Below are 15040 nucleotides of genomic sequence, written 5' to 3' on the forward strand. Positions count from 1 at the left end.
AGCATAATTAAAAAACTTTGACTTTGTAAGTACATATTATTAGTCCTAATGCCAGTATGAGTCTTCATAACTCCTGCTTTGAAATACTGAACTTTGAAATTTACCTGATGAAAGATAGTTTACAGTGGCACTCTGTCAGGATCATTCTGACTATAAGATCACTGTATTAATCTGAATCCTTCTGAAATGTGCTGTGAATGAATGCTGATGCAACTCACTGTGGGAAAGCTGCTAATAAAATGAATCTGTGACACATGCAACACGTTCACAGAGGAAGAGGACTCAAAGGGAGGACACGCAGAGGCTGTGTTGAAGTCAGAAATCCAAATCTTTATTAAAAAAAACAGGCGGCGGTTACAAACAGGAAGACAAGCAGTCCATCAAACAGTCTACAGGGTCAAACATTCAGAGAATTTAAACAGCAGTAAAAAATAACTGGACACTGAAAAACTTAAAGCAATGTGTGACGCAATAGAAGGAAGCAGTGTGTTACTGTGTTGTGTTGTTTGTTACGTTGTGATGTGTCATATCGTGTCGTGTTGTGTTATATGTAGTGCCGACGTAGGACAGTTTTTCCAATTTCATTGTACTACTGTACTATGTATGACTGTGCAATGACAATAAAGAGTTATCTTATCTTATCTTATATTCACTGAATTATCATCAATTACAAAAGAGAAAAATGACGATTTCTAAGGATTATTTTCTTAAATGCAGTTAGAGTGTGGCTGGTAAAGATGGAAACATACAGAATGTAAACTGTGTGAGTTTGGTGAACTTTGTTAGTAACAAATGAGGTAAAAAAAAACAACCCCAAAACATACAAAACACAGAAAGAGGCTCTCAGTATTCATTAATAATTAGAAAGAAAAATTCTGGTCGTGGATTTTTACAGTCTTAGTTCCGCTCGCTGTCATCATTATAATCATCATGATAAATGGCGAGGTCCTGAGGTGGGTGGGGCTGTCTCTGTGATGTCACCATGAAGGAACAGCATCTGGCACGTGTTGGTGAAACATCCCAGTACACTGGTGTAGTTTCCTCTCCAGCTGTTTGACATGTGACACTTGAATAGTGTTAGGTCAGGTGACCACATGGTTTCTAAAGTAACTGACAGGAAGTAACCAGGCCGTCAGAAATGGATGGCATGTGTGTAGAGTTACTGGAGTTGGGTAACTCTACTTACCAAAAGCAGAAGCACACAGATGAAGGATCAGATGCTGAATGTTGCAGGAACATGCTCATGTGTGGTGGTCATTCAGTGCTGCTCCGGCAGGTTAGACAGTCCAAGACTGATATGCTGCCCATCTGAGAGTTTGAAAACACACATGGAAAGATTTATTTTGTGTTACAGTCAAAGTTGGATGTTCATTTTTGTCCTTTAAAAATGTTTGTGTATTTGAAAGCACTAACATTTAAGGATGACTTGGATTGTCTCCTTTAAAGGGGAGACAAGTGTATCCACTGATCTACGTCACTTTACCTGGATGATGACTCTTCTCCCCCTCACTCAGAAACACTCCTAATATAACCAAGCAAATAAATAATATTGAAGATTTACTTACATCATTACAAAAACATCAAAAACATCTCCCTTTGATTCTATTTCTCCATTCCTGCTGAACATCAGGCAACAAATATCTCAATAAATCACAGTAAAATGTAAAGCACATGTTTTCTCTGCTTTGTCTAACCTCTGCAGAGCCTCTGTCAAGAAAAACATAACTGTAAGCATAAAACAAATATACATTCATAACACGTCACTGGACAAACCTCGGTCAGTTGATTTCCTCTGTGCAGTGCAGATGAGCATCAGTCAGCAAGTGACTCTGCTGGTTCTTCTGAGGAAACACCACCGTCTCTCCACACCGTCACCATCTGTGAGCACAAACTGCTGCTCTGCCAGCATGTAGGAATCACATATCACACACACAGGGGTGAAGAAACATCAGAGCTCAACTTTGGATACTTTAGATCTAAACAGATCAAAGTAGCTCTTAGTTTCAACAAGCAGTGAGCAGACAAACAATGATACCAAACTGATTCTGTATGAATACAATATGGTATTTTCAATACAGGTGTCAAATTAATTTATTAAAACTAATACAGATATATGTATATTTTTTTTGATAAATTAGTTTGCTAAATTATAAGAATATATATATTTTTTCATTTAACAATTGCAACTAAAAGAAATTAAATATTGAACAAAAATATATTGTCACATTCTTTGCATGCTCAGCATGCTGAAAGACTTGAAGTTGCTACAGATTTTAAGAAGTGATAATTATAGGGAAGAAACTTCTCTTTTTCATCCGTTTAATCAAACATTTGATGCCTCAGCTGTCTCAGTCTATAGCGTTCTGCAACTACAACTAACCTGAGGCTTGGATTTGGCTGCAGGTGCCCCTGTACATCCTTCTCAGCAGCACACATGTGGGTACCATTTAATCCCACTTCTTCCTGAGCTTTGCTTCATCACAAGACCAAAGGTGGCATCCCGTGTCACAGTCTTATCATCATCCAGAAGAAACATTTGAAGAAACATTTACGCGCCTCCTGGTTTTGTTTTCTGATCCTGCGAAAAGACTGAGGACAACAAAGCCCAGAGAACACGAGATACACAACATCCAACATTCAGACTCAACAGCCTCCATAAATGAAGAGCACCAGGTTGGTTCAGTTATAGTAGATATGAGCATACTTCACATTACTGGGTATGAATAATAATGAGGAGGCAAACTTTGACGATGCAGAGCATGATGTCCCATCATCAGACTGTAAACAAACATCCACCAGGCTTCTTTGTTGCCAAAATTGATGATTCTCCTATCAGGGATCAGTAGCGTGTATTAACCTGTGGTACAAGCAGCAGTCACTGAAATATTACTGTTTCAGATAAGAAATCTAGGACATAAAAGCCAGAGTGGGAGGGATCTCTGCAAACTGACTTAGGTCTGCAAGTGTGAAGCTCAACAAAAATCTGACTCTCCAGTCACAGACAAACAAAAACTCCAGCTGGGAGATAGAAAATGCTGTCTGGAGGAGCCCCCTGGTCTGTCATCCTGCCCCCCCCCCCCCACCCCCCCCCGCCCCAGTAAGGGGGACTCCCCACAACTATGTATGCATACATGTTTTCAGTTCATTCCAGACTTCCTGATGCATTTTAATCAGTTATCACTGCCTTGTTATTACATTCCTGCTTATTACACAGAAAGTGTCAGAGGTGCTCTGGCCCTTTATTGTCATTTTACATGTACAACGAAATTATGAGTGCTCCATAGCAACTGTGGGGGTATAAGATATAAATAGTAAAACAGCAGGAATAAATAACAAACAGGAGAAATATATACAATCAAGCAAAATATATGAAAGTTACTGAGACCATGGGTCAGATTGGTGAGGTGAGTGGGCAGGGGTGGAGCGTAAGAGGATAGGGTTTGTTAACAGCCTGAATGGCCCAGGCGAACAAGCTGTTTGTGAGGTAAAGACCCTACATTAATAGAGAGAAAACACTGAAAACCCCAACATGATATGACTCCCTATGAGAATGTGCTTTGGCAACAATGGGAAAGAAAAACTTCAATTTATCAGGAAGAACCCTCGTGAAGAACCAGGCTCAGGGAGGAGGAGCCATCTTTCGCTCTACATTATTATATTCCTTTCTTCTGGTATTATTATTATTAATAATATTGTTGTTGTTGATTTTGTTGCTGTTGTTTTTGTTTTTGCACTCATTACAAAACTTAAATAACCACGTGAGGTTATATGCATATTCACTTCTGTAAACACTAGCTAGTCATTTTATTGGAGGGGTCATTCACAAACAAAAAGAACAGAAACATCCTTGCTTATGATGTTTCTGTTCCATTATGATCTCTCTGTTTGTAGAAAAGTTCAGTTCTCTGTAATGTAATGTTTTTGGTAAATTATTCCTGTCTGTGTGTGTGTGTGTGTGTAGTCAATCCATATGCTGGCCATTATTTTAACTGCGCTACGGCAGCTTCTCTGTACTGTCATAGAGCTAAATTGTGCCTAGTTTTGCCTGTAGGTGTTCTTTTTTTGTTTGTTTTTGTTTTAGTTTACAGCTAAAAAAAAGAAAATACCTTAGTGGTTAATAACCAAAGTAATATGCTTACTTTCTTGCTGAAAGTAAGATGTGAAGATGGCTATCAGCCTAAAATCTGTGTGTTATACAGGCCTCTTCATTGTTATTATTATTTATATAGCACCAAATCACAACAACAGTAGCCTCAAGGTGCTTTACAGGGAGTGCAGAATTATTAGGCAAATGAGTATTTTGTCCACATCATCCTCTTCATGCATGTTGTCTTACTCCAAGCTGTATAGGCTCGAAAGCCTACTACCAATTAAGCATATTAGGCGATGTGCATCTCTGTAATGAGAAGGGGTGTGGTCTAATGACATCAACACCCTATATCAGGTGTGCATAATTATTAGGCAACTTCCTTTCCTTTGGCAAAATGGGTCAAGAGAAGGCCTTGACAGGCTCAGAAAAGTCAAAAATAGTGAGATATCTTCCAGAGGGATGCAGCAGTCTCAAAATTGCAAAGCTTCTGAAGCGTGATCATCGAACAATCAAGCGTTTCATTCAAAATAGTCAACAGGGTCGCAAGAAGCGTGTGGAAAAACCAAGGCGCAAAATAACTGCCCATGAACTGAGAAAAGTCAAGCGTGCAGCTGCCAAGATGCCACTTGCCACCAGTTTGGCCATATTTCAGAGCTGCAACATCACTGGAGTGCCCAAAAGCACAAGGTGTCCAATACTCAGAGACATGGCCAAGGTAAGAAAGGCTGAAAGACGACCACCACTGAACAGGACACACAAGCTGAAACGTCAAGACTGGGCCAAGAAATATCACAAGACTGGTTTTTCTAAGGTTTTATGGACTGATGAAATGAGAGTGAGTCTTGATGGGCCAGATGGATGGGCCCGTGGCTGGATTGGTAAAGGGCACAGAGCTCCAGTCCGACTCAGACGCCAGCAAGGTGGAGGTGGAGTACTGATTTTCATGATTTTCATGCAGGACAATGCTCCATCACACGCGTCCAAGTACTCCACAGCGTGGCTGGCAAGAAAGGGTATAAAAGAAGAAAAACTAATGACATGGCCACCTTGTTCACCTGATCTGAACCCCATTGAGAACCTGTGGTCCATCATCAAATGTGAGATTTACAAGGAGGGAAAACAGTACACCTCTCTGAACAGTGTCTGGGAGGCTGTGGTTGCTGCTGCACGCAATGTTGATGGTGAACAGATCAAAACACTGACAGAATCCATGGATGGCAGGCTTTTGAGTGTCCTTGCAAAGAAAGGTGGCTATATTGGTCGCTGATTGGTTTTTGTTTTGTTTTTGAATCTCAGAAATGTATATTTGTGAATGTGGAGATGTTATATTGGTGTCACTGGTAAAATTAAATAATTGAAATGGGTATATATTTGTTTTTTGTTAAGTTGCCTAATAATTATGCACAGTAATAGTCACCTGCACACACAGATATCCCCCTAAAATAGCTAAAACTAAAAACAAACTAAAAACTACTTCCAAAAACATTCAGCTTTGATATTAATGAGTTTTTTGGGTTCATTGAGAACATGGTTGTTGTTCAATAATAAAATTATTCCTCAAAAATACAACTTGCCTAATAATTCTGCACTCCCTGTATATCATAAGGTAAAGAACCTACAATAATAATTCACTAAATTCTACAGTACATTTTTAAGGTAAGCTTTAAAAAAGAAGTATCCATCCAAATAGTCAGCCATCTTTATGAATCTGAAAAAGTTGATTCTGTTTTTCTGGACAGAGAGTTATCAGTGAGAGAAATGTTTTGTCACTTATCCAAGAGATGTCCTTAGTTTGAGTTTGAGCTGCCTAACAATGAGTTGAGGATTAAATCTCAGGATGTACCACAATTCACTGATCACATCAATTTGGTGGACAAAGACATCAAATTCACCAGGCAGGATATGAAATGATATGTTAGCTTTAGACTCTGAGATTTCCATCAATGGGGGACATTTAAAAGTTGATGTGTACCATAAACCAACACATACGGATCAGTATTTAAGGTTCGACTCTCATCATCCACTACAGCATGAACTGGGTGTCATCAGGACACTACAACACCAAGAGAACACCATCCCCACAGATACAGCGGTCAGGGATGCAGAGGGACATCATATCAAGAAGGCCCTGAGTAAATGTGGTTATCCAAGCTGGACATTTGTCAAAGTTGGGAAGGCACCTAAAGAAAGCTCCAGGTGACCAGGGAGAGAAGAAGCACAACTGTTGCCTAAGCGGAAACCCTTAGTAATCCCTTATGTGCCAGGAGTATCAGAACAGCTGAGAAGCATTTTCTCTAAACACTGCTTCTCTGTGAATTTCTAACACCAAAGCATGCTGCGCCAAAAATTGGTCCACCCCAAGAATTAGCTCTGCCCAGCACAAACAGAATAATATAGTGTACACTGTTAAGTGCCAGGATAATTGCTATGATTTACACATCATGGCAATTATGGCAATTAATTATTTGGCTAAGCGCATGGCAAAACACAGAAGAGCTAACTCGTCAGGCCAGGACTCTGCAGTCTATTCACAATTACAGGCCAGTGGACACTCTTTCAATGATAAGGATGTACACATTCTGGACAGGAAGGAATGCTGGTTTGAGCGGGAAACCTGCAGTCAGCGGAGACTGAAGAAGTCGCTTGGATAAGTGACAAAACATTTCTCCCTCTGAAAACACGTCCAGATGAACAGAATCAACCTTTTGGGATTTGCTTAGCTGGATGATTGAGCATGCATCATGACTTCCTTAAGGAGTATTGAATATTGAGTAAATGAAGTCAAACAGCTCAAATGAATTTATACTGCTGACTTTTAGAACCCTATGTTCAGTATAGTTACTGTACTCTGAATTTTTTAAGGCTGCAATAAACTGTCAGAATACATATATAATAAAAGGGATATGTCAAAATTTAATTATATAATCCAGTATTTCAGCTTTATAAAGTATCTGTTCCCTGAAAACATTTACAACTGTGACAGTCAACTTTTTTATCACTGTGATCTTACTTGGACGTTATATTTGTTGTATAAATGCATATTTAATGGTATACCTGTGAATTATATATGAATTATATATAAATTTTAATGATTTGTAATGTAATTGATTTGTTTTGTTTTGTTAAAAAAAATCAAATGAATAATTAAAGAAACAGAAACACATTAACTAGTGTTCTGCAACAACCATCTGAATGAACAAACCAAAAAAAAATACCTGGCCAATCCCGCGCTGGTCATTGCGACATGGAACGTCACCTCATCGGTGTGGAAGGTGCCTGAGGTAATACGTGAGCTTGGGATATGCCGGATAGATATGATGGAGCTCACCACAATGCAGCGCTTGAGCTTTGGAATCAGTCTCCTCAAGAGGAGCTGGACTTTGTTCCAATGTAGAGTTGCACTTGGTGAGAGGCAGCAGGCACGAGTGGATATTCAATTCAATTCAATTCAATTGATTTTTATTTATACAGCACTAAATTACAACAGTCGCTTCAAGGTGCTTTATATTGTAAGGTAGACCCTACAATAATAATAATAATATATAGAGAGAAAAACCCAACAGTCATATGACCCCCTATGAGCAAGACCTATGGGGACAGTGGAAAGGAAAAACTCTCTGAGAGTTTTTCAGAGTTTTTCAGAGTTTTTCAGAGACCAGCCATTTGGCTTTTCTACCTATAAAACCCGGAGAGTTGCCAAATGGCTGGTAGGCTTTTAGCTAAGCTTTAGCTTCAGCCAAGTGGAAGCTAAATTGGCTAGTCATTCATATGTATATTAGGTCGTTACCTGGGAATTCTGGAGGGAGGGGAGTGGGGGTGTGTGATTGAGGGCGTGGGGGAGCTGCTAAAAGCTGTGCACTTCCTTTTGTGTTTCATCTTGATGCATTCTCAATCATCCAGGGAAATAAATCTCCAAAAGTCACCAACTTGGAGTGTTTCAGTTTGCCATCTTAGGGAGAAATCAACACACATGGGTGTATGTCCTTTGTTGCTGCGATTTATTGATAAAAACAGTACAAAAAACCAACCATTTGTACACATATTTACGGGCTTTGTGCCTTCAGAACTGCCTTAATTTTCAGCAAGATGATGGAAAGATTCCTTAGACTTTGACATGATAGCATTACTCTGTTGCAGTAGATTTGTCAGCGAATATCCATGATGCACATTTCCCATCTAAGGTGCTCTACTGGATTGAGATCTGGTGACTGTGGAGTCCATTTGAGTACTGTGAACAAGGAATGGGAATGGATAAGAATTTTTCAGGGAGTTTTCAGGACATCCTGATAATAATGAATTATACTCGTCCAACCTAGAAGTAATAAATATATGAACTAGTTGTTCAGCGTCACTCTGAGACAGGATATTAGTAGTAGTCCTAATTATTTAATATGTGCATTGAAGGACATGTCTTGGTCAAAAATGACTCCAAGGTTCCTCACAGTGTTACTGGAGGCCAAAGTAATGCCATCCAGAGTAAGAATCTGGTTAGATACCATATTTCTAGGCTTTTCAGGGCCGAGTACAATAACCTCAGTTTTATCTGAATTAAGAAGCAGAAAGTTAGCGGCCATCCAGGTCTTTATGTCTTTAAGACATTCCTGCAGTTTAACTAATTGGTGTGTGTTATCTGGCTTCATGGACAGATGGAGTTGGGTGCCATCTGCATAGCAGTGAAAATGTATGCTATGTCTTCTAATGATACTGCCTAAGGGAAGCATGTCAATCAATCAATCAATCAATCAATCAATCAATCAATCAATCAATCAAGGCTTTATTCGTAACGTGCAGGTTGCCCTGCAGTGAAATAGGACCCCCCCCATTTTGAGAAACTCACGCCTCTTCCCATCGTTTCAATTCCAGCGGGCATCCTTGTGGGGGTTTGAACAGCCGGTTCCGCTTTCTTAATTCTTTGATAAGCCAGGGCCAAGCCAGCTCCAATCAGCAAGAACCCTGTTACCATGGTTCCGAATAGGTAGATATCTTCAGCACTCAGGCTCACCCAAGCCCAAACTCCTCTTTGAGAAAGGGGTGTAAATTGCATTTAGGCACCAGTTGATCAAATCCATAATTCCTCTTTTAGGTTTTAGAGAACAGACTGTGAGAGAGTGTTCCAGGGAAAAGTAATATAAAAAACACGAGACTAGACAAGGACATAAGAGGCTAAGCAGGGAAGCTAAGGGAGAGGAGGAGAGGAGAAAAGTGCAACCACCTTCGTCAAGAGCAAGAGCAGAAAAAAAAGTACAATGTAAACAGAATTGGTCCTAGCACTGAACCCTGTGGAACTCCATAATTAACCTCAGCGTGTGAAGAGGACTCTCCATTTACATGTATCATATCTATCTGTTAGATAGATATGATACAAACCACTGCAGCACAGTACCTGTAATACCTACAGCGTGCTCTAATCGCTCTAATAAGATATTATGGTCGACAGTATTAAACGCTGCAATTGAGGTCTAGCAGGACAAGCACAGAGATGAGTCCACTGTCAGAGGCCATAAGAAGATCATTTGTAACCTTCACTAAAGCTGTTTCTGTGCTGTGATGAGCTCTGAAACCTGACTGAAACTTTCAATTAAGCCATTCCTCTGCAGATGATCTGTTAGCTGCTTGACAACTACTCTTTCAAGGTTTTTTTTTAAATGAAAGGAAGGTTGGAGATTGGCCTATAATTAGCCAAGACAGTTGGGTCTAGAGATGGCTTTTTAGGTAAAGGTTTAACTACAGCCAGCTTGAAGGCCTGTGGTACATAGCTGATTATTAGAGATAGGTTGATCATATATAAGATTGAAGCATTAATTAATGGCAGAACTACTTTGAGCAGATTTGTAGGAATGGGGAAGATTCTAAATGAATATCAATGGTACTGAAAGTAGCTGTAGATAATGTGACATCTGTGGGATGATTATTGGTAATTTTTTCTTTAATGATTAAAATTTTATTTTTGAAGAAGTTCATGAAGTCATTACTAGTTAACGTTAAAGGGATGGTTGGCTCAACAGAGCTCTGACTTTTTGTCAGCCTGGCTACAATGCTGAAGAGAAACCTAGGGTTGTTCTTATTTTCTTTAATCAGTGATGAATAGTAAGATGTTCTAGCTTTATAGAGGGCTTTCTTATAAAGCAAAAAACTATTTCTCCAGGCTAAATGATGATCTTCTAAATTTGTGACACGCCATTTCCTCTCCAGCTCTGCTTTAGGCTACATGTTTGAGAATTATACCACGGAGTCAAGTAATTCTGATGAGGTTCTACTTTTCACCGAAGCTACAGTATCGTATAGTATCGTACGTAGTGAGGAGGTGAAATTATTAACAAGATAATCGACCTCTGTTGGAGTAGCGTTCAGATAGCTGCTCTGCTCTGTGTTGGTACAGGGCATTGAAGATGATAACAGTGGGTGGATTATATTCTTAAACTTAGTTACAGCGCTTTCAGAAAGACATCTACTTTGATAAAGTCTACTCTCCACCGCTGTGTAATCAATTATTGTAAATGTAAATGTTATCAGGAAATGATCAGACAGGAGAGGGTTTTCAGGAAACACTGTTAAATGTTCAGTTTCTATGCCATATGTTAAAACAAGATCTAGAGTGTGATAAAAGTGGTGGGTGGGTTCTTTTACATTTTGAGAGAAACCAATTGAGTCTAATAACAGACTAAATGCCATGTTGAGGCTGTCATTTTTAGCATCTACATGGATGTTAAAATCACCCACAATAATTATTTCTGGTAGTTAGAATGACTCGGGGGTGTTGACTCATTTAAACTAACATAATCATCCTGCTGCAACCAGGTTTCTGTAAGGCAGAGTAAATCGATTTGTTGATCAATTATTAAGTCATGTACTAACAGAGACTTGGAGGAGAGAGACCTAATATTTAATAATCCACATTTCACTGTTTTACTCTTTGGTTCAGATGTGGATACTGTATTGTTCTTTCTTTGTAATTGTTTATGTTTAAGTTGTTTGTTGCTGGTTTTTAGTTTGTTTTTTGTCTTTTTGGAAGCTGACACAGTCTCTATGGAGATGGGTTTTTGGGGGGGTAGCAGGAGGAGAGAAGCTGCAGAGAGGCGTGTAAGACTGCAACTCTGCTTCCTGGTCCCAACTCTGGATAGTCATATTTTGGGGGGTTTAATAAATTTGTCCATATTTCTAGAAATGGGAGCTGCTCCATCCAAAGTGGGATGGATGCCGTCTCTCCTAACAAGACCAGGTTTCCTCCAGAAGGTTTGCCAATTATCTATGAAGCCCACATCGTTTCTGGGACACCACTCAGACAGCCAGCAATTTAAGGAGAACATGCAGCTAAACATGTCACTCCTGGTCTGATTGGGGAGGGGACCAGAGAAAACTACAGAATCCGACATTGTTTTGGCAAAGTTGCACACCGATTCAATATTGATTTTAGTGACCTCCGATTGGCGTAACCGGGTGTCATTACTGCCGACGTGAATTATGATCTTACTGAATTTACGTTTACCCTTAGCCAGCAGTTTTAAATTTCCTTCAATGTCGCCTGCTCTGGCCCCTGGAAGATAATTGACTATGGTTGCCGGTGTCTCTAGCTTCACATGTCTGAGAACAGAATCACCAATTACCAGAGTTTGACCCCCAGCGGGTGTGTCACCGAGTGGGGAAAAACGGTTAGACACATGAATGGGTTGGTGGTGTACCTGGGGCTTCTGTTTAGGACTATGCTTGCTCCTCACTGTCACCCAGCCGCCCTCTTTCCCCAGCTGCTTGGGGTCTGCTGGGGAACAGCTAGCGGGTTATCAAGAAAGGAAAGAAGATCATGTAGAGCTCCTCATCTTCAAGGCGCTCTACAGGTCCTCTATAGGGGCAATTAACAAACAACAGAGCAGCATAACGTTGAAGATAAGGACAATAAGAACAGGCAATAAGAGGGAAATAATAAATACACAGATTATACAGTATATACAGTTTTAAAATTAAAGTGACTGAAAGGTGAATAAATAACTGTAAGTGACTAAGAGTGAATAAAGTGTCGGTAGTATAAGAAGAGTGTAGTTTATGTTTCTGGTGTGGGAAATGGTCTTATCGCCTGGAGTTAAAAAGCAGAGTGGCTTTGGGGACAAAGGTGGCTCTCTTCCTCTCAGTCAAACAGGAAATGCAGCAGAGGCGTCGCCCAGAGGGGAGTGATTGAAATGCGGGGTGAAGAATGTGAGAGGGGTCGTTGATGATTTTGGCTGCCTGTCTAAGGGCCTGTTGGCTGAAAACCTGTGCCAGAGTTCTGACAGGCAGGCCAATGATTTTAGAGCACACTGATGCAGTGTGCAGTCTGTTCTTGTTCTGAAGGCTGAGTGAGTGGAACCAGCAGGTGATGGAGAAGGTCATGATGCTTTCCAGGAAGGCATAGTAAAAAGTCATCATGATGAGTGTGCTGACTCCAAAGGAGTTGAGTTTCCTAAGGAGGTATAGCTGTTGGTGGCACCTCCTGAGAATCTCCTCTGTGTTGGCAGAGAGTTTCAGGAGGTTGTCAAAGATGGTTCCCAGGTATTTGTACTCATCAGACGGAGAAAGAAGGCTGTCTCGGTCAGTGGCTTCGAAACATCCTTGTAGGGTGAGGATACTTTCCTCTGTCCACTGCTCGATGTTTTTGGTGACCTTTTTAATCCTCTTGATGACTGGGATGTAAGCAGGGGCAGGCAGGATGGTGTGGTGGTCTGCTGAGCTGAGAGGGGGGAGGGGTAGGGCTTTAAATGCATCTGGTACAGAGCCATAGCATTTATCCAGAGTCTTCCACTGACGTGTGCTGCATGTAACATACTGTTGGTATCCTTTAAGCGACTTGTCAGGGGAACAGTGGTTGAAATCACCCAAGATGAACTTGGGGGGAGTCCGGTGATAATTGTTCCAGTTTGTACAGAGCGTTGGTGAAGTAGTCTGTGGCCTTAGCTGCATCAGCTCTGGGGTGGGTTGTACACCAAGATGATGAAAAGCTGTGGGAATTCTCTGGGGAGATAGTAGGGGTGCAGGGAAACAGCCAGAAGGTCGATGTTTGTAGTGCACAGCTTCTCCCTCACAGTGACTGTAGAACACCAGCTGTTGTTTACATACAGATACACGCCGGCGCCATGTTGCTTCCCAGTGCATTTGCGGTCTCTGTCCATATGAAGAGGTGGTGAAAAGCCATCAATGTGCAGCATGCTGTCATCGTCGCTGTTGTTTAACCACGATTCCGTGAATGCCAGAACGGAGGCAGTTCTGTACTCATGCAGGTGGTTGACGCAGGCTTGCAGCTCGTCCAGCTTGGAGCGGAGAGACCGTACATTAGCAAGGATAATGGACGGAAGCACTCGTTGTTTGTGTGTCTCCATCTTTAGTCTGGCTCTCACCCCACTCTTCTTTAATCCCCTCCCGGTTACCTTGTTATTGTGAGTTTTTTGATTTCCGTGTCCACGGAGTATTTCTTTGGGAAAGTAGTCCGTGGAAGCGGAGCGGAAAAGCCGGAGGCCAGGCTGCAGCTGCGGCCGCAGCTGGATGAGGGAGTCCCTGGTGTAGGTGAGCCTTGGGGTCATGTCGAGTGTCGAAAACAAGTCCAAGAAATCACAAAAATGAGGAAAAGGAAGAGAATCCAAATATACAGAATAGACGGCGAAATACAACAACGAAAAGAGCATTAAAGTTAGAAAAAGAACGCAAAACTGCTCAGCTGAATGGCCGGTCGACCGCACGAGCAGCAACCCGGGACTGGAAAAGCTAGCTACCTAGATAGGTAGGTAGATAGATAGATCATATAATTTCATTGAGCTTTTGGATAGTGCCATACAAACCTGACACAGACAAAAAGGAAAAACATGGAGACATGACTGACTGGGGAACCAGAAAGAATAACAAAACACTGGTCACAGAAACCAGCATTTACCATGGTAACACAGTAAGAAATGACTGAATGAGAAACCCTGGTTAACATAATGTTTTTTTTAACTACTTCTGTGAGTTACCATCAGCAAACTGAAACCACTTAGAAACTGGTGGAGTGCCATTTCAGAATAAGCTTGTTTAGTGCATGTTAGTTCAAATGAATTGGCATCCTCTCTGCCTTCTGTAAATGAAAAGAGCCCTCTGTTGGACTGAGAATACGTGGTCATTGAAGAATATGGCATTTCCCGTCCCTCTATGTTAAGCATGGTATTTCATAATAATTATAATTTATAATTATAATTTATTTTTATTATAATGTATAATTAAATATTTATTTTGTTACGTAATTTTGTGTTTGTATTAGTCTATTTCTTAATTTTATTACATAGAAACTGATGCAAAAAACTGATGCAATAACTGTTAAGGAACACCCACTGGCAGGTTTCTTTTACTTTTTAAATCAAAAATCCCTACCATAATGCTGAGTATTTACACATAAAGCAAAAGAACACGGGGGATGGTTTGACTGTGATTCCCAAAGAGGGGATGCTGAAATGTCCTGATTTCGGTACATATGAGTATGTGGGATGTTGATGGTGGCTGAACATATGCTAAAGCCTCAGACATGAGTCACAGCTCATGATGCCATCTTCACTTGGAGCCTGCCAGTCTGGAAAAAAGGATTTTTGTTGGTTTTCAGTGGGAATTCACACTAGTATTCTTTTCAAATGACCCAAATGATGACACGGACAGCTGTTTTACCTGAAAAGCATTGAGAAAGCATATAGGCCTGTCCTCAGTAGTCTAAATATACACAGATTTATACACACAGAACGATCCCTGTCAGATGTCACCCCTACAAGCCCCACCCTGATCGCTTCTGGTTTGCTAGCTTCCATTTACCACTGTGTTAATCTGTTCCCTTTTCACATCCCCCCTCCTCCCGATTCTCTTGCATGCTCTCTCTTTTGCTCCTCCCCTCTCTTCCCTCAAAGCCAGCAGCCTCCTGCTTGATCCTGCCTGCTTACTACATGGTCTCTTGGAATACAGCATACCTTT

At 40.8% G+C, this 15040-nt stretch overlaps 1 long non-coding RNA gene across 5 annotated transcripts; it reads right to left on the reverse strand.

Moving 5' to 3' along the window:
• Positions 1–309: 309 nt before the first annotated feature.
• Positions 310–3036, reverse strand: LOC147305803 (uncharacterized). Of its 5 annotated transcripts, none has more exons than XR_015126697.1 (6): positions 2715–3036; positions 2381–2589; positions 1774–1899; positions 1484–1522; positions 1187–1308; positions 310–1110 (listed from the first exon to the last, which is right to left on the reverse strand). It is a non-coding gene; the product is annotated as an uncharacterized LOC147305803 (long non-coding RNA). The 5 variants fall into 5 exon arrangements; XR_015126695.1 differs by having other exon boundaries at positions 2705–3036; XR_015126694.1 differs by having other exon boundaries at positions 1774–1894; positions 2381–3036.
• Positions 3037–15040: the final 12004 nt, after the last annotated feature.

This window comes from Aulonocara sp. 'chitande type north' Nkhata Bay, linkage group LG20 (assembly GCF_057382095.1).
Source record: "Aulonocara sp. 'chitande type north' Nkhata Bay isolate Kocher_YH1m ecotype deep benthic linkage group LG20, A_spYH_male_GT1.1, whole genome shotgun sequence".
NCBI classification, from domain to species: domain Eukaryota; kingdom Metazoa; phylum Chordata; class Actinopteri; order Cichliformes; family Cichlidae; genus Aulonocara; species Aulonocara sp. 'chitande type north' Nkhata Bay.